Source organism: Petaurus breviceps, unplaced genomic scaffold (genome assembly GCF_028583685.1).
Source record: "Petaurus breviceps papuanus isolate PSGF00001 unplaced genomic scaffold, PetGlider_PUasm1.0 175, whole genome shotgun sequence".
In the NCBI taxonomy this organism is placed as follows: domain Eukaryota; kingdom Metazoa; phylum Chordata; class Mammalia; order Diprotodontia; family Petauridae; genus Petaurus; species Petaurus breviceps.
Genome location: NW_027185764.1, coordinates 37,739,413 through 37,764,456, shown reverse-complemented (window position 1 = coordinate 37,764,456; position 25,044 = coordinate 37,739,413). Strand labels below are relative to the sequence as shown.

At 36.7% G+C, this 25,044-nt stretch overlaps 1 long non-coding RNA gene across 2 annotated transcripts in view; it reads left to right on the top strand.

Annotated features, from left to right (window-relative positions):
• The first annotated feature begins 552 nt into the window (after positions 1 to 552).
• The window catches only part of LOC138159096 (uncharacterized), a 32,181-nt gene continuing 7,689 nt past the window's right edge, over positions 553 to 25,044 (top strand). The window contains exons 1-4 of one of the 2 annotated variants that reach the window (XR_011167802.1): positions 553 to 716; positions 9,734 to 9,829; positions 12,812 to 12,976; positions 21,144 to 21,827. This is a non-coding gene — a long non-coding RNA (uncharacterized lncRNA). Of the gene's footprint in view, positions 717 to 9,733; positions 9,830 to 12,811; positions 12,977 to 21,143; positions 21,828 to 25,044 lie in introns of those variants that run through there. The other variant, XR_011167803.1, reaches the window with a different exon arrangement.

Below are 25,044 nucleotides of genomic sequence, written 5' to 3'. Positions count from 1 at the left end.
TAAAAACACCTTAGTCAAATCAATTCTCTAACTAGGAATAAAAGTACTTATTTCTGAATTTGTAAGGTTCTAAATTTATGTATTTGGAAAAATCATATTGTATTAAATATAAAAGATATATTGATATATTTTTGAAGAAATGTATCAATGAGAGATAGATATACCCATACATTTAAATGTGTATATATACACATATGCATATACATACACTTTTTTTCAGGAAATGGATCCAATTTCTTTTTAGAATTTATTCTCTATACAACATAACACACTTCCTCTTGAATATACATGTGATCATATTAGCTTTTTTCAATAGTGTCTATGGGGCTGTCCTCCATCACTGGTCTATGCTAGTTAGCCCTGCTAATGAAAAATTCTGTTCATTACATATATGTATTTATACATGTATTCTTATGTATATAGAGACATAATTAAATGCCATGTATGTAATTAATGTATATGTATTCAAGAGATATAATGCTGTGCATTGTGCTTATAGGGAGACAGCTTTTGAGTCAAGAAAACCTGGTTTCACTTCCTGACTCTAACATATACTTGATTTGTGACACTGAACACAAGCCACTTAATGTTTCAGTTGGACTGCCTAACACTCTAGACAATAAGTTAGAAAAGTGTTGCCTGTCTGCATTGGTAGAACAAATTTTCTCATGATGGTTTTCCGTACAACATTGAAATTACAGATCCTGACCAAATAGGTAAGTATTGTGTTAATACTATTTTATAAAATTATTAACTAGCAGGGCCAACAGGAACTTTAGAAAGGGTTCAGGGGATCATTAGTATAGGGATTCTTGACCTGGGCACATGAATTTACTTTAATAACTTTCTTTTATTATAATTTGTTTCATTTTAGGGCTATATATTTTATTTTATGAATTTAAAAACATTATTCTGAAAAGGGGTTCATAGGATTCAAATTGCCAAAGGGGTCTTGTGACACAGAAAAGGTTAACCCCTTGATTAGCCCAGATGGCTCATATTTTAGGTAAGGATTCTAAGATTCAAGGAGTTCACATGACTCCTCCCCTCACCCCCCCACCCCACCCCACTGGGCATTTCCTGAGTAACAAAGCCAAGATGAGAACAAAGTGCTTCTGTTCTGAGTACACTTCTCTTTCCCCTCCACCATCATACTTCCTTGGCCACATTTTCTCTTCCATAGTTGTACAAATAACCATGAAACTGCTCTTTAATTATAAAGTCTTCCTCAGAAAAAGGGGAAAATAATAGTCTCTAGATCAATGAGCCAAGGAAAGGGGGAAAAGGAAAGAGGTGGTATAATCAAATTAGTTTAAAAATCTTTTTCAAATTTTGTTCAGAATGTTCTGTTCTGCGTGAATGATACACTCCTTGTAACTGGGGCAATTTGTAATTGAGGTCATTATCTCAAGTCATGAGAAGTCTGTTAATGGAGACCAGATGACTTGTTAGTTACCAGGCAACATTCTCAGATATTCTCCTTGTCTTCTAAGGTAGGATTTCAGATTGGCTTTGTCTCATACAACCGGCAGACCAAACTTGATCACTGATCTGTGAAAATTATCTCAACTAATGAAAAATTCTCCGGCTCCACCCTGGTCAACAAGATTTTGTGTTTAGTAACACAAATGCAGTTCTATAATAATGCCCCATTCCATTGAGGAAACCACCTATCAAGCAGACCAAACAGGTTGTAGGGAATTGACTAAAATCCTTTTACCTTGGGCAAGAGTATCAAAAGACTGTTGAGAGTAAGTACCAAACAATAGCAAGAATGGGATCAATGAAATTTAACCTTGGGTAAACACATCATGCTATTGGGTGCCTCCACTAGAAGGTATGCAGAAAATTGGTGGGATGGGGGCTTATAGAGATAGGGCAGTGAATAAAAAGACTTTATCCAAGTAAAGAGGAATTTTCCTTTCTCTTCCCTCATTTTTGCAGCACCTGAGCCAACTAATGATGATGTTGTGGTTGATGATGATGATGATGATGAAATATTATTTTACATACTACTTTAAGGTTTTTATTATACACACACACACATACACACACACATATATATATATATGTATATATATGTATATATATATATACACACACACACACACACATATATATATATATATATATATATATATATCACTGTTTCAGATCCCAATAACACTGTGAAGGAAAAAAATACAAGTTTACTCTCCTAATGTTATAAAAGAACAATTTAAGGCTGAAAGGTAACATACAAGGTCATGAAGCTAGTAAGTTCAGAGACAGAATGTAAATAAACCCTGTGTTCTTGATAATAGAGACATGTGCAATGCATCCAACTGAGATACATCATACCTGGCTGGGAAAAACAGAGCAGAACTAGTTCCATAAATGCAACTTGACACCACAGGGAAGTCCAGTTGAATACCAGACATGCCTTATCTGAAAAGTTATGCTCACAAGCTCAAGCAAATCAGTAGTGAGTAAGCTGTTTCAGTGAATGTAAGCAACTTTACTATTATAGATAAACTGGCTTAAATAGCATATCCAATTTGAAAACTAATATATGGTAGTTCATTTGGAAAAGAGAAAGATAGAAAAAATACCTCCTTCTAGTTATGAAAAAAAAATTAGAGAAATCTAACACTCTTGGAAGTTTGGTTTATTTTTTGTTTTGTTTTGTTTTTAGGTTTTGGCCTTACTCTTCTTATTTACCTACTTGAATAGAATGTAAACAGGATTTCAGACTAAAGAAAAAAAGATTTTAAAAAACAAACTACTACCTCTGTCCAAATTAACTTGAACCTTCTAGGCATGGTGCATATAAGTAGGGATATAGCTGACATTAAGAAAATATAAGATAGTGCTCAGAACAAAGCAGCTTGGGGTACTTTGACAATGAACCACTCTTAAAGATGAGGACAAACTGCCAGAAAGAGTTTCAGATTAAAATTCAAGGTGAGTTGATAGAGGAACAAGTAAGGATCAGTGAGCTGGGTACTAAATTGTACATTGGGCCTTTATTTCTTTTATACTTGCTCTAACACATTATCTTTTGGGTTTTTTTTTCTTTTTTTCTTTTTGGAGGGCAATTGGGGTTAAGTGACTTGCCCAATGTCACACGGCTAGTTTTTGTGTTAAATGTCTGAGGCTGGATGTGAACTCAGGTCCTCCTGATTCCAGGGCTGGTGCTCTATTTACTGTACCACATAGGCACCCCAACACATTATCTTTTAAAATGATAATTCATTAACTTTTGTGTCTACTGTTTTTATGAAAGAGTTATTTTATTTTAAATGCATGGGCTATGAATCATTTTAAATTGAATGGCGGATAGGGGTCAGGATGGGGGCAGTTTTTATAGATAGTCCCACTTGAATATCAGACAAAATGTATGCATCCAAAACTGTTTACAGCACACAAAAATGTCAACTTAAAGATGTAAATTTAAAGTGATGAAGTGACAGCAAATATCACAGGGGACAGGAAAAAAGATGAATAGGAAAAATAGGCCATTGACAAGGGTGAATTAAACAAAATAGTTTGTATTTTCTCTTAAAAGTCCTCTTAATATACAATACACATGGAAGAGCTATCCTTCAAATGGAATGCCCTTCACCAACTCTGACCACAGAACAGTCAAACAGGAAATGGTCATGTTCTTTTTAAAATTTTATCTTAGGAGGAACCTTGAATGTTAACTTTATGTACATGAAAGTAAACAGGCAGCTAGGGGATGTGAATAGAGCACTGGAATTTGGAATCATGAATGAATCCAACCCCAGCCACTCACTAGTTTTGTTACCTGGGCAATTCACTTCACCCTGTTTGCCTCAGCTCCTCATCTTCAAAATGATCTAGAAAAGGAAATGGCAGGCTACTTCAGTATCTTTGTCATGAAAACCTCAAATGGGGTCATGAGGAGTTGGATATGACTGAAATGACTCAAAAACAAACATGAAAAGTAAAGAGACTGAATTTTTAAAGATGCTAGATTCAGAATAGCAACGATTAGGCACAATAAATATCTCAGATGTATTAACAACAGTTGATGGAACTGATTTAGAAAAATTTTCAAGTACAATTTGTTTACATAAATGTATTTTGTATTTATGAGTGCCAAAAGCATGTTAAGAAGCTAATGACTAAATTCAAATAGAAAGCAAATCATAACCAAAAGAATATAACTCCTATGAGAATTGTTTGTTATTTTTAGAGATAAAAGACTAATTTGAGGCTTTCTTTGACCAAGAAGACAATGGGACTAGACAAGCTCTATAGTTGGGTGATTTCTTGGTGTTTGAGAGAACAAGCCCCCAAATCTGAAAAAGATATTTATTAGATCAATTGGTAGAAGAGAGGGAGCTGGAAAGGATGTATGACTTCTTCTTGTTTAGTTTCCAGAAGGTTTACGTTGTGTAGGATTTAGACATAAGTATCCACACAGCAACCCCACATGGTCAATTAAGCAGTTTTGCAGAGTGAAACTTGGCAAAAACACAAACTTGTTTGGGTCTATCACAAGTCCTGTGTGTGGTAACCCAAAAAAAGGATGCTTTGGGTGGATCCAGAACATGAAGTAATACAAAATAACTTGTGCCCATCTCCAGCATTCCTAGATAGTTACCAGAATAAGGTGACATTCCAAGTGCAAACAATTTCATAGCATTAGATTTAAACATTATAATATGTTTTTATTTTTCAAAACTGCATAATTAAATACTTTTCCTGACATTGGTCCCAATCATCATCCCTTTGCCTTTCACTTTGACCTATAGATACAAAGAACATGAAGTTACTTGAAATGACTTTGGACTCTTAAGAGTCACGTGTGGGATAAGTCATCCGTTTTAGTCAATTCAAATGTATTAAAAGTGAATATATTTTTTCCCCAAAGACAAAGTAATGAATACTAGAAAGTTTGGATTTTACCTTGATTATGATTTAGTTGTGTCTTGTGTCACCTCTTTATTGAGGAAAATGTCATTGCATAATAATTATGGGAGAAAATAAATAAAATAAAAAGCTTTTACAGTCAGACAGAAAGCAATACTTAGAAATAGAGTTCTGTGTCGAAGATGAATCTGAATAAGGAAATTCATATTCTTTTGAAACTCTGCATGATTAACGAATGCAAAAAAAGATAAAAATATTACTGAAATATATGCCAGGCAGACTCATAAACATTATTGAAAATTAATTCTAAGCTCTATCAGAATACATTCAAAACATCTTTTGATATGTACACAGTTTAAGAAAAAATGCAATAATTGGGTGTCATGGGGTTAATTGTATAGTATGTAGTAACTTGGAGAGGCTTACTCTCAGGTCAGAAGATGCCTCTTGGTTCAGCATGTATTCAAAAAGCAATTAAGGGTCTACACTTGATTAATATATAGCAGCAAATTAAAACTAGTATTTGTAATTATTCAGTTTTCCCACTCATATGAAATATGCTATTGATCATTTCATGATTTCCCTGAATAATTTGTCTTCTGTTTCTAAAACTTTGGGCATATAGTTATTATCTATAAAAATGACTGAATTGTGATATTGAAAGGTTTACTTCTTTCTATAAATTTATTTTAAAATTAATCAACCCCTAAAATTCAAATAAGGACAAATAAAGAAGAGAGAAAAATAAGAGAATAACCTTAATTTGTGACATCCTTATAAAAGGTATTTCAAGGAAAGAAAGATGCTTTTATATTTAAGAAATAATGTCCTCGGTTGAGGCTTGCCACTCAGTGGAGGTAGTCATGATGCCTTTTCTCCTTTCTATATTTTCTGTCTATTCCTTTGGTAAGATTAGGAGACAATTCAGTACCCTAATGTTTCTTTCCTTTTTTCAAGGCAGTGATTATGGCAACTCCATTGCTACCAATTTCTTGCTAAGGGGAGCCATTTTGCAGGGTCTGCGACAGGTGTGGGCCAAGTAAATATTTAAAAATTCACTCCCCCAAACCACATGACACACTTTTAGTTTAATCTGCATCGCCAACATTTTCTCCATCAATTTCATTAGTCTAGACAATAAGTAAAACAATGAACCAAGCCCTGACTTGTACCATTTTCAAGTTTCTGAGGTAGAAATGTTTACTCGTCCTAATGATTTTACAATCAGTGCTAGCAAACTGGATGTGAGCTAGCTATGGCACACTCTTGGTCTGGGACATGACCCCCTTTAATGTGTTTTCTTATCCAAACCAATCCAATATGCATTTATTAAACACCTACACAGTCAGGAATTGTGGTAAGCACTGGGGATACAATTAATAAAAAATTTAATCTCTGTCCTCAAGGAGTTCACAATCTAAAGGGGGAATACAACATACAAAAGGAGATAGGAAGTGGGTCAGGAGGACAGGACACAAGGGAATATCTTGTTATGCTCAGTTCAAACCAGGAAGGGCAACATTTACAAAGTGAGCTGAATCTCCATTTCTACCCTCTATAAAGGAAGGCATTGGGAAGAGTTGGGTACTGTGCTTTCTACGCCTCTGTTCAGAGCGGCGAGAGAGAAGGCTGAAGGAAGAGGTATCAATCAAGGCTGGAGTTAGCAGCCTGGTGATGAGGTTAAGTCATGAGTTTGTCCTGGGAGGAGCATCTTCTTCCATGGAGTTATAAAACCAGGCAAAGCAGCAGATGTAAAATTGAGTGAATTCTTATCACAGAGTCTCAGACTTGAAAGAGAACTCAGAGGTCATCTAGTCCAACTCATGTCTTCTTACATTATCCAATCAAAGGGTTATTCTGCTATCATTTGAAGATCTCGAAGGAGGAGGAATCTATTGCCTCCTAAGGTATCCATCTCTACTTTGGATAACTACTAGTTAGAAGAGGTTTCCTAACTTACAGCTATAATCTACGTCTCCTGCAGTCAATTGCTCCTACTTATATCTAAGGTCAAAAAGATCAATGCTAATCCTTGTTTAACATGAGGCTATTTTGACCATAGGGGGCTAAATTTGGACATTGTGGAGAATACCATGACATCAAGAGCTATGCTATAGTAGAAAAAATTACTTTTAAAAGAGCATTTTAAAGGAATAAATAAAGAGAACTTAGTCTTCTAATGGAGGAAGGGAAGGACAGAAACCTCCCTGCCAAATATTCTGGCTATATAGACAGCTCCCAATGTCATGGGTTTCATCTTGATAGAAGCTTGAGTTAGACCAATAAAGTAATTTTTATATGGAACTGTGTCTGTTGGGGACCAGCTTAGCTACTGAATGTTATATAATGGGAGACACCGAATATGGCTTAGCACTTGGGAATGATATAACACATAAGAACAAATAACGTCATTCTGATGGCTGGGTTCCGGCAGAAGTTACCATATGTCTAAAACCAAGAGATACTTTTTGTTCAGACTGTCTTTACATTTAAAAAGTACAACAGAATTCTCTATTCGTGTGTAAAGCCAAGAAAAAGCAGCTTTCCAGAAGAATGCTACTGAACAGCTTTTCAAGGTTGTGATTACATAGTATAGCAAACAATCTGTTTATTCAATAACAAATCAAATCAAAACACTAACAGAAAATCAAGGTACAGCATTCACAATTGTTAAGATCCCCACAGCTGCCTTAGTAAGCACTAAGACCAACTTAATGCTTGAATTCTCATAGAGAGATGAAAGGGAGACCGGAGTCCATACGGGTGAATCATATAGCTCAAGTTTATTCACAGAGAAGTGTGCTTATATATCTTTTCAACCTTTTGGTGTAGGTGCAGGCTTTGGATTACATATGATTGATCATTAACAGGGGAAAACAAAAGAACAATCAGCTTTCCAGGGAGGACCAAGCCAGCACATACACCTGTCATCCAAAGAAGCCAGGCCATTAGGGGTCCTTGATGGACTGCAGGCAGCTGTGACCTTTGAGACCTTATGACAAAGATCTGTGCATACCAAGGAATAAGCAATTAGTGTGCATTCAACCTAGTACAGCACCTTCTTTCCACAGGTCTTCAATCTGGATCACTGTTGTAAAGGTTACCTGGCAGTCACCAGCCATTATAAGTTTTATATGGGGACATCAGCCCCTCACACACAATGTTACAACTTATCACAGATAATCCAAATACAGCTTTCACAACAAGTTATCACAGAAAATGGCCACATAGTTTTTGCCACAGTGATCACACAGTTTTGAACAAAGTATAATCATTTAGTCAATCAATCACTTAGTAACTCAATCATTCAACTCAATCACTCTATCATCCTTAAGGTCATAAAATACAATAGTCAAAGTTCTCCATTCATGGGGCACACTAAGTTACAATATCAGTCACTACTCAGCACTCTCTTAAGGGTTAGTGTAGAATACACAGGCCGTTCACCCCTCAGTCACAAATAATTTAAAATCTTCTCAGTCAGTACACAGTATCCAAGTAAAATTTTATTTCAGCTTGACTCAGAGTAGTATCTCAGATTCCCTGGATCCCCTTCCATGGTCCCAGCTCCTACCTGGATTTACCAAGCTGTTACCTGGGTTCAAAGGCAGACAGCTCCCAGGTCCTTGATCAGCTCTTCATGCACTTCCTGTTCCACAATGAAGCTCACAGTGTCCAGTTCACCTTAAATCCTTCCCAGTCTCTCTTCCCAGGAATTCAAGGCCTAACAAAGCAACAAACAGGTTCATTCAAAGTACCAGTATCACAGTCATACTTCCTTATTCTTTGGAAGCTCCCAGGAGAATCTGGTAGCTCCCCAGCAGAAGCTCCAGCTGGTTCCCAGAATCAAAATCACTTCACCCAGGTTCCCAAAATCAAAATCATTCTCCCCAGCCTGGGCCTTTCCTGTTCAGCCTCCTCAGCAGCAGTTGCTTCTGCCTCCATGAAGCTTATCCCAAGAAATTCTGACTCTCCCTCTCTGGGGCTTTTCCTTATATATAGTAATACTCCTCCCTTTTCAGCCCCTTCCTGTTATGTCAGGAACAGGAGTTCATACCTTCTGTTTCTTTAATAGAGGCTTAATTTGAACTGGGTGCTAAGTACCCCTTAGATTTCCAATACAAAGGGATCTTTCAATTTCAATACCATTACATGGTGACAATACATCCCTTTTAACAAAGGGCTCTACTAAGTTTCAGTTTCCTAGAATAAAGGTATGGCACAATTTAATGGACAAAGTATTGAACTTGAAATCCGGAAGATATGGGTTAGTATCAAGTCTCAGATATGTAATAGCTGTGTGGCTTTGGCAAGTGATTTAAGTTCTCTCAACACTACTTCCCTCATCTGTAAAATGAAGATATGGGACTAATCAATCTCTAAGGTTCCTTCCAGCTCTAAAGCTCTTGATTCTATGATCCTATGATGCTAACAATAACATTTTTATTGTTGTTCAGTAGTTTCTCTTGTGTTTGATTCTATTTGATGCCACTATGTGACCCCACTGGGGGTTTTCTTAGCAAAGATATTGAACTGGGTTACCATTTCCTTCTCTAGCTCATTTTATATATGATGAAACTGGAGTGAACAGGTTTAAGTGACTTGCACAGGACCACATAATAGTAACAACAACACATAACAATCTGCAACTAGAAAGCAATAGAAATAAAAATGGTATATTTGTATTTTATAATTTTAAAATGATATATCCCCCTTATTGCATACATACACACTAAACAATGACACTAGAATTTCTCATAAGATATTTGAGTATCTCCTGCCAAGTCCTGTCTCTTAAGAGAAGTAAAGAGGGCGTTTGGGGGAAACTTGACTTCTTTCTCATTCTGTACAGGTTCAACTTTCATCTCCTGTTGCTCCCTTTCCTGCCTAAAGTCTACCCTTTAGAAGGAAGAGGATTAGTGAAGCAGAGCCTCTCTGCTGACCACCTGTAAGCACAAGCAAAGTGGGATTTTTGTTGTTTTTCTTTCTGGAGTTTCCTAGGCTCGTGCTAAATTACAAATATCTGGAGGATCAATCTCCTTTGAACCCTAGTAATTCACTGCTGGGCTGAATCATGGGGGTTGTGATGCCTTCTGGCTGTGAGCCTATTAGTTTAAAACTATATATACTGGGAGGTTGGTATTTTATTTTGGGGGCTCACTTATGGGGAGAATGTGTCTTTGTGATTTGGCCAGATGAGATTCTGGGTAGCTGTTGTTAAGGAGCCCCCTGGCTTTGAGAAACCATATGTTGGCACTCCCTGATCTGATTATGTATCTATTACTTTGTTTAGACAGTTCAAACCCTGTCTATTGGATCTCTATGCTAACTTTTCTATTTCTCTGTATTTTCTCCACGTTCAGGGTGCTGACCTTTCTCCTGAACTAGTGAATGACTTATATATGTCTAATCAAAGTAGGATTGTTGACCTCTTTGAAGCTGTCTTTCCTTTAGAAAAGCAGTTCAAAGAATCTGTGCTAGCAGGCTATCTTGGGTGTGCTAGGGTGTTTGCTAATACACCACCTAACTGTGTAACATCTTAAGCTGTATTTTCCTCCAGCCAATCTCCAAAGTCCTTTGGGAAGAGAATTGGCACATTCTATTCAATGATGAACATTCTCAAATGATTCTGAATCCTAGGTCATCATCCAAACCTTATTCTTCAACCCCTACTACCTAAACGCTTTTTCTCATCCCCCTCAATCCTTCCACCCCAGAGTTTCAACTAAACACCACCCAGCCTTTCACTGTGCCCTCTACAATATCTGTTCCTTACAAAACAAATCTCCCTTCATCATGAATGTCTTCCTCTCCCACTCCCTCTCTCTGCTAACTATTACGAAATCTGGAACCTCCTAATGACACAGATTCCCTGGTCACCCATCCCAGTACTGACTGCACCTTCATTCATTCTCCACAACTCACTATTTGAGGTGCAGAATTTGAAATACTCCTTTCTCCCTGTTGCCACTTCTAAAATCTTCCCCTACCTCCATGACTCAGTAATCTCTCCTCCTTTGAGGTTCATGCTATTTAGATCTACCACTCAGTCAAAATTCTGGTTATTATTGTCTTCAGAGCCTCACATCACTTCCTATGTTTCCTCAATGGGTTTGGTATATGGCTCACAATTTTTCTCTTTTCCACAATTTCTGCCTTCATACTGAAGGATATAGGTTGACAGATTAGATAGATAGACAGACATACATATATATACATATACAAATACGCATGTACACATATGTATGGATATATACATATATACACATAACATGCATGTATATGTGCATATGTGTGTGTCTACCATTTGCCACCTTTGTTCCACCATATATGCTGCTGAATGAAGGTGGAGAAAATCACACAACCATTCTGACTGGGTCCACTAATGACTGGGTTGTATGTTACACAACCTCAACTAGGTCCTCACCGCTACTAGGCAATCCTAAGTCTGACTTATTAATTCAGTATCCTACTTTCCACAGCAGCTCATGTAAACCTTTTCATCTGTCATCCTCCCACCCTTCTTGTTGAGAACCTTGCCTTATATTTTACAGAAAAATAATTCGAGGCCTTTCACTATGAGCTACCTCCTCTCTATGCTTCCCTATTTCATATCAGTCAGTATGTCTCCTGCCATCTATCTACTTCTTTACCTCTATGTCACATGATAGGGTGGCCTCACTCCTTACCAAGGCTATCTCTGGTATCTACACAAGCTATCATATTCCATCCCAACAGTTCCAATAGATTGCCCGCTCTGACATCCCCACTCTATCACTTATTTTCAATTTCTCCTTGTCTACTAGATCATGATATACTTCTTATAAATATGCCCATATCTCCACCATCTTGAAAAACTCTCACTTGTTTCTTCCATCCTTGCTACCTTCCATCCCTATTAACAATTATCCTACTATATCTTTTTATCCCTTTGTATATAAGCTTCTTGATAAGACTTTCTACAGTAGGAATGTCCACTTTCTCTCACTCTCTTCTTAACCTTTTACAATCTGACTTCTCATTTTATCATGCCACTGAAACTGCTCTCTCCAGAGTTACCAGCGAGATCTCTTAACTGACAAATCCAATGGTCTTTTCTCATCCTTTATCACCCTGATCTCTCTCTAGCCTGTGCTCTTTCCTCCTTGATACTTTCTTTTCTCTTGGTTTTCAGGACACTACTTTCTCCTGGTTCTCCTATTTATTTCACAACTCCTTCTCTAGCTACTTTGCCGGATCTTCCTCTAGATCACATCCTCTAGCCAGAGGTGTCCCAAAAAAAGTTCTATTCTGGGCCCTCTTCTCTTTTCCCTCTATGCTGCTTCACTTGGTAATCTCATTAGCTCCCATTGATTTAATTACCATCTCTACACAGATGACTCTCAAATCTACCTCTTTTGCCCCAACCTCTCTGCTGATCTTCCAATCTTACATTTCCAACTGCTTTTCAGATATCTCAAACTGGATGTCAAGTAGACATCATAAACTCAATAAATACAAAACAGAACTCATTATCTTTCCACCTTAACCATACCCCCCTACATTCCCTATTGCTATAGAGGGTAGCATACACACATATACATACATACATATATATTATATATGTGATATAACTACACATGTTCACAGAGCAGTCTAACTGTATAAGATGATATAATTTGGTTTTTAAAACTTCCCAGATATGGCGAGGGTAAAGGACCATCAAGTCTCATTTAAATAAGGAAATGAATGGGAGTATGGAAGGGGGGCACAAAGAGTCAGACACAATTGAAAAAACAACTGAACTAACAGGGTGGGCATGTATTTTCCAGAGTCCTTAAGTTTCTACTTTTCTTTTATCTTTGGAGAGACTGCTAGCCTTGACTTTTCACAAATTTGAGGTAGAAGAGAGCAATACCCATCTGACCTCCATTTTTTGTTTTCTTTCCAGCTGGCTGGAAGTTGGGAGCAGGAAAGAAGCAGGCGTAACTGCCCTGCCAACTGAGCAGTTTTGGAATGATGAGAACTAAAATTGCTTTGGGAGCCCTGTGCTGAGGGCTGTGAAGCCATAGTCCTAGAGCTGTCTAGCAGAGATGGGAGTGATCTTACTGACAAGGTGAGAATATGCCCTGAAACACAGAAGCCCAGGAGAGATCAAGCACAGCTCAACTCCAGCAGTTGCCCCCACCAATTGTTTCCCACTGGCTGTAGAAATCTCCAAGAATTTTAAAACCTGCCCATTCTTTCCCTTTTTATGCTGGCTTCAGACCAACTGGGAGGAAGGATTGAAGAAAGGGCAATCTGACACCAGCTGCAACAACATCAGAGTTTACATAAAATTTTAATTTACAGAACAAGGTAGTAAATACAGAGCACTAAAGTGATCTAACAAAAGTATATGTGGGGGAGAGGGAGATCTTCTCATGATACAGATGAATTAAAAATCAGAAAGGAATATAACATGATAAAACACAGACAAGGATCAGTCTCTTTTGACAGTCCATCATTCATCTCCTAACCCATATGCATAGATGTCAAATGTTCCACAAGCTTCTATCTAAAGACCTCTTCTCTTCTCTCATCTTTTGCATAGAGAAGATCTCAGCTTTATATATCTAGTAACCCTAATTGCTAACCTGAACTATAGGGCCATTTCTATAACTGCCTACTAGACAGCTCCATTTGGATGCCCTACTGAAACCTCAAGCTCAACATGTTTAAAATTGTACTAATGATGTTCCTCCCTAAATAAGTCTATCGACGAAGTAAATCACTCAATTTTGAAATGTTGTAGTCATATTTTTCCTCTTTCAAACCATGTAGGATCAATTGACCAATTACAAATTCTATCTCAAAAACATCTTCTAACTATCACCTCTTCTTTACTACTGCCACTACCCCAGTTCAGACCCACATACCTTTTTTTTTTTTTTGCCAAGACTAAGATAAGAGTAAGGTTTCCTTGAATTCGCCTTCTCCAAATCATACTTCAGAGATCTACCAAAATAATTTTTCTATGGGCTCATAATAAGATAATAATAAGAGCATTGTTTTAAGGATAGAAATCTTAGTAGCCATTGTAAGGCCAATGTGATACCCATAGCAGCTGCTATGAATATGCATATGTACTCCTAGGGTTTCACAAAATGTTAAAAACTCTTCCTCTTCCAAGAGGAAACCAGAGAATTTATTTGGGACTTTGCTAAAAGGATACCAAAAAGAAAGGTTTAGTAAGATACTCATCACCAATCCAGGGACCTCAGCATCACAAGTGTTCTGTCAAGCCTACCCACAAGCAAGTTCCCCTAGGCAAGTTCTTCCATCTGGCTGCTTCTCTCTCAGTCCCTGGGTGACTCTCCCCACCCACACCTCTCCCTGCAAGCAATACAATATATACTGTTTCCAATCAAAACTCAGCACTTGATTGGCTTAGTGAAGCTTAGCATGTGAAAGTGAAGCATAGAAATCAGCATTTAATTGGAAAGGTGTGGGGAACCCTGTGACCCAGAACCTAACTGGCTCCAGATGTGGCCTATTAATAGGCTGGGAAGATCTTATATCCCATTAACCTTACAGCCATGTAGTTCAAAGCCTTTATTTTACAGGGTAGGAAACTAATTATTAGGAAAGTGAAATAACTTCATAGTCACATAGCTAGTGTCATATGTGAGATAGGAATCCACATCTTTTTGATTCTAAGTTAATCACTCTAGTGTCTGCATCACATTGCTTCTACTCCTATTCAGAAGCTTCCAATCTATGCCCATCATCTTTAAGAAAAACATAGGCAATCTATATCTTCTCTTTTAAAGCCCCCGACAAATATATTCCAATCTGTCTTTCTACTCCATTTCATATTACTTCTATCCATTGACTCTTCATTTTGTCCATTTTAGATTAGAAGCAGTTCCTAGAACTCCACAGGCATCCCATCCCCCATGTGTTCAACAAAGGAAGCAATTCCCCATGCATTCCTTTTCATATCTGCCTTTTCAGAATCAACTTAGTCTTCAAATGCTAAGCACAGTTGTTACTGCTTCCATAAGCCTTTGCTTATCCCCCAACTGAACACATATGTCCTTTTCTCTCATCCTCACCAAAAAATGAATATGGGGACTCGCAGCATAAATTGGGAGGTGAACAGAAAGTAACTTGTATCTTTGGTCATTGGATCAATATTTGATCATTAAGTTCTCATATAGCCACAACACAAATTTTAGTGAAGATTTTTTTTTAAAGCAATTGGGGTTAAGTAACATGCTCAAGGTTACACTGCCAGTTATTTCTGGGTGTGTTACTAAGTATCTGAGCCCAGATTTGATCCCCAGGTCATCTCGACACTGGAGCCGGTGATCTTACTCGCTGAGCCACCTGGCTGCCCCAGTGAAGATTTTTTAAAAAATCAAAGTCACTGAGTATATGGCAAATAGAAAAGTTAGAAGGCTTGAGATATTTATACTAAGATTATTGGTTTCAAACATCAAGTATCTAAGTCTGTATACAAAATCAAACTTGTCATTGAAATCTTTCGGGGGGGAAAAAGAATGACTAGCTTAATAATCAATTTTCACACTGTGATTTTTCTAAGATTCAGTCCTCAAAGTAACCAAAATATTAGATTTACATTTTTTCTTTCAATTTAGTAGTTTCTATGATGAAAAACATGGTCTTAGAGTAACCAACTGAGAGAGAGAGACACATGGTTAATGATGATAGGATTAAAAGTTCCTTCCCTCATGAAATTCCTTCCTCTTTCTAGAAAAGTTTTATATTACTATATAGGATGCCTTGAAGCATTTAAGAGGTTATTAACTGCCTTAATGAAAAATAACTTAAAACAACAGAAGGTTCATTTTAAATGTAATGTAGAACTTTTTTTTTTCAGGGCAGGGAAAGATATTACTTTTATGTAGTTTGATGCAAAGAAGAAAGTTCATAGCAGCAAAATTTAGAACTGCAAGTCATCTAAAAGACTAGGAAAGTTCATTGATATTTCATATTTGAAATTATGCAAAATTCAGAATGATATTTTGTGAATAAGAAAATAAAAACCAATAATTATGGTACCAATCACTCAAACACAGCACTCATTTGTTCCATATCAATAAATCAGAACTGACCTTTTTAGAAACAGTGAGGATGCTAAAGTATGTTAGAGACTTTTTCCCTCAATTTAATATAGTGTCTAAAAGGTCTTAGTGCATTTTTAAACTTTTGGGACTTCAGATGAATATATGCTAGAAAATTGTAAAAAAAAAAAAAATAAAGAAAAACTCATTTGAAAGTTCAGCTAGGGGCGGCCAGGTGGCTCAGTGAGTAAGAGAACCAGCCCTGGAGTTGGGAAGACCCGGGATTGGTTTTGGCCTCAAATACTCACCACCCACACAAAATAACTGGCCATGTAACCTTGAGTAAGTTACTTAACCCCAATTTCTTAAAAAAAAAGTTCACCTAGTTAAATTTCTTTTTCATTCATTTAGTATTTTGAATTTTGAGTAATAAATGTTCATTTTAACATGATGGAGTACCCTCATCATTATGAATTTCATAGGTGACAATATTTGGATGATACTTTCTCAGACCAGTGGATCTAATCAATCTGGAGAGGAGATCCTCTTGCTTGCCTGCTTCATTCACCTGCTGTATATCTATATTATACTTTTTCCTTGTGGGGTCATGTAAAAATTGTTCTTACACATCAAAACCTCATTCTTTGGAGGACCTTAAGTCTAGGATTACAAATATAATTTTTTTTGTCACTGAGTGGTGCTGATAATAATATTTACAAAGTTTAAAAATCAAAAAAATAATATAGCACAAGATGGTTTTTATATTGAATTTTGATAAGAAATATCAATATTTAAATAAGTAACATTTCAAAACTTTTAAAGTTTTTAGCATTCATACTTCCGAAATTGTAAAAGATTAAAATTGCATTAAGACTTTTAGTACTACCTATATTTTTCAGTGCCCAATGCACAAATAGTATTATCAATTATTGACCTTTTTTTTTTTTAAAACATAGATTTAGGGGTCAGAAATACAATGAGAAATATTTCATTTGGTAATCTGTGGAATTTTTCTATAATTGACAACTAATAGCACACAAAAGTATATTATATCTTCTGTAGAGTCTTATAAATTTCTATAAAGCCAAGCATTAGCAGCTTTCCAGAGGACTGCTACTGTGAATAGCTTTAAGGTTCTGATCACATAGTATTGTGAACTCTCTATGAATTCAGCAGTAAACTAAAGCAAAACATTCACAGAAACCAAAGTACAGCATTCACAATGTTATAACATAACCACTTATTACTAAAGTGGCCACATAGTTTTCACCTAAGTGGTCACATAGATTTTAACAAAAGATATCATTCATTAAGTCCTTAACTCAGTCATCCATAAGGAGCAAACCTCTTTAAGGAACCCAAAATACAAAGGTCAAAGTTCTCCACCCCTATGTCACACTGTCTTAATCTCTCATTCAGAAAGTTTTCTTTCTTTTTGATTAGAGATAAGTTTCTAATCATTGTTAACTCAATCATACTTAAGAGGTAGAAGGTACAGAGTAAAAAGTTATCCCACCCCTAGGCTACAGTAAATCGTGATCTTCTCAATCAGGATTCAGTGCCCAAGGAGAGGTCTTTTCTTCTTTACTTGAGGCTAGCTCCAAAATTCCATGGTTCCTCTTCCATGGGTCCAGTTCCTGCCTGAATTTGCCCAATCATCACTTCTATTCACAGGTAGGCATCTCTCAGCTCCTCATCCAGCTCCTTGTCCAGCTCCTCATCCAGTTCCATATTGAGGCTCACAGTGTCCAGTATACTTCAAGTCCTTCTCCGTTTCTGTTTCTGGAAAGACGAAGCATAACAGAGCCAAAACAACATTCATACAGATTGCTTGTACCATCAATTCACTATCTGCCTGTTAAATCAACACAGACCCATAAACAAAGTCTAAGAACTCAACAAAAATTGTCAGTATAGTCCCAGGACCTTAAAACCTCCTCCAGGACTTCTGTAAATAGACAGCAAGAAAATCCTATTTCAGGGCTTCCAGTAAGATCCCAGAGCTTCTGTACAAAGTATTACAAACACACATCAACACAGACAGAACAGACAAATACAGTGCCAGGATACCACAAGTTTTCTCCTTCTCAACTCTGCCACCACACGTGTTCTCTTCTCAGTTCTCTCTCTCCCATCTTGTGCTCAGCCTTTTATCTTGTCATTAGCTCCTCCCTGTTCTGCCTACCTCTTACATCCTTCCTGTTCCTTTCTTTAGCAAGTCCTTCCCACTGTGGGTTTCACAAGTTCTTTTTCATAACAAAGATGTGATAGAATAATTGGCAAAGCTCCATGAAACAAGGCACTAAGTAATTGTTTGCTTTCCATTACAATTATTGAAAACTTTTCCCCCTCTTGAGTGCTTCTAACACTTTTGTCTGGCATAGAGCTTCATAGTCAATGATCTATATTGATATGCTCATCATATTTAAAATTAGCGAATTATACAGGCAGCTTTGATTTTTTTTTAATAATACTATAGCTAGTTAAGATTTTGGTTCCCGGGAGTCTACCTGTCCAGACAAACCCAGGAACTATTTGAACACAATTACAAAACAATTTTCAAACAAATAAAGTCATACCTAAACAATTGGGAAAATATCAATTGTTGACAGTTAGACTGAGCTAATACAATAAAAATGACAATACTATCTAAATTAACTTACTTATTACATACCAATCAAAGTAGCAAAAAAATATTTTATAGAGCTAGAAAAAATAGCAACAAAATTCATCTGGAAGAACAAAAGGTCAAGATTTCAAGGGAATTAATAGGGGGAAAGGCAAAGGAAGGTGTATCAGATCTAAAACTGTATTATAAAATGTCAATCATCAAAACTATCTGGTACTAGCTAAGAAATAGAATTGTATATCAGTGGAATAGGTTACATACACAAGACAAAGCAGTAAATGCCTATAGCAATCTACTGTTTGATGAACCCAAAGATTCCTGCTTCTGGGATAAGAACTCAGTATTTGACAAAAACTGCTAGGAAACCTGGAATATAGTATAGCAAAAACTAGGCATAGATCAACACTATACCAAGATAAGGTGAAAATGGTTAAATAATTTGGACATAAAGGGTGATACCATAAGCAAGTTAGGAGAGCAAGGAATAGTTTATCTGTCCAAACTATGGACAACAGAAGAGTTTATGACCTTGTGGTTTGGTCCTTTGTTCTCCAAGAGAACCATGACATTGGGAAGATTATGCTATGACGTGAAAGTGAATTGTATTTAAGTGAGAAAAGTTGTAATGATAAGGGAATTTGAAGATCTTCCCTGCCCCTTAATAGGTGTAGAGGATTTGGAGATTTATATATATATAAAGAGTTTTGTGATTTGGTTAGATGAGACTCTGGGTAGTCATTGAGGCCCTGGCTTTGAAAACCCAGATGTTGGTGCTTCTCTCTCTGGTAACTAACTGTGTATATATGCAATGGTCAGATAGTTAGAAGCCCTGTCTGTTGGTCTGCTGAATTGTGCTATTTTCTCTGTTCATATTTTTGTCTGATTATAATTTCTGTTTATATCTTCTGAAGTTCAGGGTGCTGACTTTTCCCCCTGAACTAAGTTAATGATATATATGTTTGATTAAAGTAAGATTGTTAACCCCTTTGGAGTTGCTTTCCTTTAGCAAAGTAGATCAAAAGAACCTGGACTAGCAGCCATCCTGAATATACTAGGGTGCTTGCTATTACAGAAATCAATACAAAGCCACCAGTCTCACTTTCTCCTCCAGGGATATCTGGGTCCAGTGGCCAGATATAGATCAGGAAAATTGGAGATGATCCAAGATGCTTCAAGGCATCCTATATAGTAATATAAAACTCTTCTAGAAAGAGGAATTTCATGAGGGAAGGAACTTTTAATCCTATCATCATTAACCATGTGTCTCTCTCAGTCAGTTACTTTAAGACCATGTTTTTCATCATAGAAACTACTAAATTGAAAGAAAAAAATGTAAATCTAATATTTTGGTTACTTTGAGGACTGAATCTTAGAAAAATCACAGTGTGAAAACTGATTATTAAGCTAGTCATTCTTTTTCCCCCAAATGGAATTTTGCATTGGAAAATATTCTATGTATCTAGAGAAAGAAATATAGAATCTAAATACAGATGAAAGCATACTCTTTTCACTTTATTTTGTTTGTTTTTCCTTTCTCATGGTTTTTCTCTCTTGTTCTGATTTTTCTTTCACAAAATGACTAATGTGGAAATATATTTAACATGCTTGTATATGTATAACCTATATCAGATTGCTTGCTGTTGTGTGGAAGGGGGAGGGAGAAAAATTTGGAGCTCAAATTCTTACAAAAATAAGTGTTGAAAACTATATGTAATTGGGGAAAAAGTAGAGTATTATTAAGTATGAAAAAAAGATTTTGGGTCCTTTGGGGAGGGGGGAAATGTTTTATTTTAGTTAAAAATTGACTCAAAATTATGAAATAATGAATATATATAAAATGATTATATGACCCTGAAAGTCTCCACATGCAGACACTACTCTGTGATTGGGAACCCCTTAACTTGATTTCTTGATTATATGACCTAAATGTACATAGAGAAACATAAGAATGTAACTCACTAACAGACCTAAATGATTTTAGAAATGTTATTTTATAAATTATTTTCCTGTTTCACATTATTATAAAATATATTTAATATATTTATAACTTTTAAAAAAAATAGGAGTATAGAAATTTATAGAGCTGTGATTTCATTCATTTAGCTAACTTCCAGGGTGGGAGGAGGGGTGAGGAGTTTACTCTATTGATGTGGATAGTCACTTACTCTGCAATTTATTGAAAAACTAATCAGTTCTATTCAAAGTTTAAGTAAAGTCTTCTTGACTGAAAGGTGAGCCCTACAATGCACTGCACCAAGGTTGTGTTTAAAAAACAAATCATAGACTTAACAAAATAACATTAACATTCTTTTTTTTTTGCCTTTTTTGGAGGGCAGTTGGGGTTAAGTAACTTGACTAATGTTACATGGCTAGTTTTTTTGTATGGGTGTTAAGTGTCTGAGGCTGGAACCAAACTCAGGTCCTGCTGAGTCCTGGGCCAGGGCTTTACTCACTGCACCACCTAGCCACCCCTAACATTAACCTTCTAAAGAATAGAACTTGTCTTCATCTCTCTCCCTCCTAGACACCCTCTTAAAACAATCTCTTAAGAACTGATAGTCAAGAAAGAATGTTTATTATTGCAGAAGCTAAACCTGAAGAAAGGAAGGAAGAAGCAAGACAAGTACCTTTAAAAAAAAAAAAAAGAGGAAAAACAGAAGAAAGATGCAGAACCAAAGCAAAAGCATCCAGAGAAGAAGGAAGTGAAGCAGAAACAAGTGAACTAAATTTCCTTTGGCAACATGACAAAAGGAAGCAGATTACAAAAGCAACCCAGATCCCAGAAGGGACCCTTCCAAATGTAGGGCTGAGTCACGTGGCAAGGATCATCATAGCCCTATTTAATATGATGAATCAAACTACCTCTGTACATAGTCATGCTCCATCTTCCCCCTATTGGTCCTCATTTACTTGTTATTGTTTTTGCTGTTGCTGCTTCTGCTATTGTTTTTCTTCAACCAGGAAGAGTTTAGTTTGATCTATAGATGTTGATATTTCAGTGTCAAATTTTTAGATTATTTATGAAAATGGAAAATAAGACCATTTCTAATAGCAAATCTGGAAAACCTCCAACTTTATTTGCTACCACTAAGACATTTTCTTATTCATAATAAGGCATTTCCTCAAGTTTGATAGTACCTTAAATTTTATAATAGCCTTTGGGGCCAAATCTAGTCAAGAATCTTAAGAAGAATCTCCCTTGTCCCATATGCTTATTTAAACTTACTCTCCTTACCATGAAAATGTTATATATAATGCAATATATGCTCTAGGGAAAATTACAGAATATAGGTATGTTTATAGGGTGAGATGGGTTTACCCAGGTATACCCTACAGTCAAAAAAATTACTACTTTGAGATTTTTTACTGGTATTTTTAAAGTTTAGCTAGAGATTAAAAAAAATAAGTTTAGTTGTGTTTCTTCAGTTGTGTCCAACTCTTCATGACCCCATTTGGGGTTTTCTTCTCCAGCTCATTTTTATAGATGAGGAAACTGAGGTAAAAAGAGTCAAATGACTTGTTCAGGATCACACAGCTAGTGAATGTTTCTGACTGGATTTGAGCTTGGGTCTTCCTGACTCCAGGACTGGGGCTTTATCCTCTGTACCACCTAGTTGCCCTCCTTTATGGCTGAGTATAGAATGAATGCATTTGGAGAGACACTAGAGAGAGGCAGAAGATCTTTTTGGAAGCAGCACCTCGTGGAGAGAGAGAGACTAAGAGAATTGCTGGTGGCCGCTTTGAATTGCCCTGGACTTTTGAGACCTGCCCCCTGAGCTGCCAAGGACTGAGGAGACATGGCTGTTTTGCTGGTACTTTGTCTGTCTGTTTTGATGTTGTTTTGCCAGATTTGTCCACTGGTGAAAGACAGTCCTTTTGTTGAAGAAGTCCTGGAACCTGGCTGTTCGCTAAGAAGCCCTGAGACTGTCCTGCAGACAGAGAGTGAATACTGTCCACTGGTGAGGGACAGTGCTGTTGTTGCAGGGGTCTGGAGACTGCCCTGCAGACAGAATGAATACTGTCCACTGGTGAAGGACAGTGCTGTTGTTGCAGGGGTCTGGGAGCCTTTCTGTTGGTTCAGAAGCCCTGAAGAAGGATTTTCTTGTATGTTTACAGAAATCCTGGGAGAGGGCTTTGCTAATGTGTTCAGGGGTTCTAGGACTGTTCTACAGACAGAGGATAAATTCATGAAGGGACTGGCAATGTATCTTGTGGCTTTGCTAAGCCTTGTCTCCCCAGGAACTAAGATTGCTGAGAACTTGCCTCTTGTCAAGATGAAGAAAAGACCTCCATTTGGGTATTAAGTGCTGTGTTTAAACTTGATGTAACTCTGGGATAGATTCAATTGTGATCCAGGGGTGGGGAACTTTTGACCTTATGTTTGGAAACTAATCTCCATTTGAGAAGAGGGGCTTTGTGGTGGACTTAATTAAGGTATAGCCTAGGGGTGGAGAAGTATTTAGAACAGAGACTTTGTAATTGATTGAATGATTGGAAGGTCCTGGGGTGGGGTAGTACTTGGAGATTATTTAATCACACTTAGTAAATGCTGTATTTTGAATGATGTCATGTTTTGATCTCTGTTCTGGGTTTGTTACTGAATAAAATAGAGAGCACCTATGCTGGTATTTTGAACTTGGGAAGTTGCCTTTGCTTGGTATTATATTACAATACCTTAAAAATAAAATTCCTTGCACACCTACTCAAGTGAATTGTAGTGTGCGTGCCTTTGGGACAGAGTATTTTGTCTCTATCATTATATTTTGTGATAAAACTATATTTATCTGGAACCTTTAGAGAAGAAGCTGTTTCATAGAAAGACAATCAGGTATTTGGAATAAAATTTGGGAGGGAAAAAGGACCTTAGAAACATCACTACAAAGAGTCCTAGAGAAGCTCAACATAAGTGCCATCTAGTATATAACTGTCCCTTTTCCTATTCCTTACTTCTTGTAATAAAGTTGCTGTGAGTTCAAATGTCATAGTAATCTCAGTTACTCACAGGAGACAAGTGAATATATTCAGAAGAGACTTAAAAATTATTCCAATTCATATTTTCCCAGGGGAAGCCCCAGGAGGCAGTAGAATTCACAGAATATGATTATTGAGAAATTGTCAAAGTCAAGTTACCTGCTCTGAACCATGGGACTCTCAAGCTGTTAGGAGAAAAGGATTGTATAAGAGAGAAATTAGGGCAAGTTATCTTTTCAGGACTTGGAATTCCTTAGAGAAAGGTGCTTATTAACATGTGGTTTTTTGTTATATGAAATGGACTTTTGTAACAAGACTCCTATTTTTTCATATCCAAAAGGCAGACTATGGCAGATGTTAAGTAACTAGTCATTTCCATGGCTGAAGAATTTGGAAAGCTAGAGTCTGATATTGATGTAATATGATGCAATGAAAAACACAATTAAGCCTTTCTCACATTGTTGCCTTTGTTAAACTTCTTTGTGGCATTTCAATACAAACACTACAGAACCTTTAGTGACAGAGAACAGTTAGCTTTGTAGGCCAATAATACAGTCAGCATGGATAAATATCATTGTGGTTGCTAAAACATAGACACAAAATCCTTCCTGTCTAGAAGCAAGGTATAGCACAGTAACTTCATCTAAATCTCTTCCAATTTGAATAGATGATTGCCAATACTGGGAAAGAAAACAAAAGCCATATCAAGATATTGACTTTCATTCCTTAAAGCTCTTGCTGATGATTTGACCTACTTAACAACAACAACAAAATAGAGTGAATGAGATGCTAAATGGAGCCCAAAGTTTTTATCATTGAAAAATTGCACTCAATGCAACAAACATTTGCTTAGATCTCTCTTAATACCAAAATCTGTTTTCTTCATTCTTTAACCCAAGACCAGACTCCCAAATTAGCTTTTCTAAGTGGGAGCACTGGTTTGGATAGCATATATTTTTGAAGCATGGGAAGAATAGTCTTCTAATTGTCTGAATCCTAGAGGAGTTAATGGGTTCTGAATGGGATATTCTGGAAAAACAGCTGTCTGGGAACACCCTCAATAACATTATGCTAGTCATGGTGAATGATGATAATGGTGATAATAATGATAATTGAAGATGATGATAATTATTATCTAACTTCTCAAAATTCAACCCATAATATATGCCATGTGGGGAAGGGAAAATTACAAAGCAGAAGAATGTCAGCTAGGGTAAAGTACAACAAAGGATTTGTGAGCTCTGTGGCTATTATACTTGTGGGTCTGGTAGAAATCCTAAAACGCTTGTGAACTGGTCTCTAGTGATATTACTGATTAGGATGGCATTGGGTCTCATTAGTGTGATGCTACTTCTTTCAAGAGTCAAATAGATAGACAGCAAGGCACTGGGGCACAGGTTGTCCCTGCTAGAATTCATCAAGAAAACCAACTCAACTGGCAGAGTAGTGGAGCAAATGACACTCAGTGCTCTGGTAACACAAGAAAGACATTGCAACAAATCAGAAATAACAATA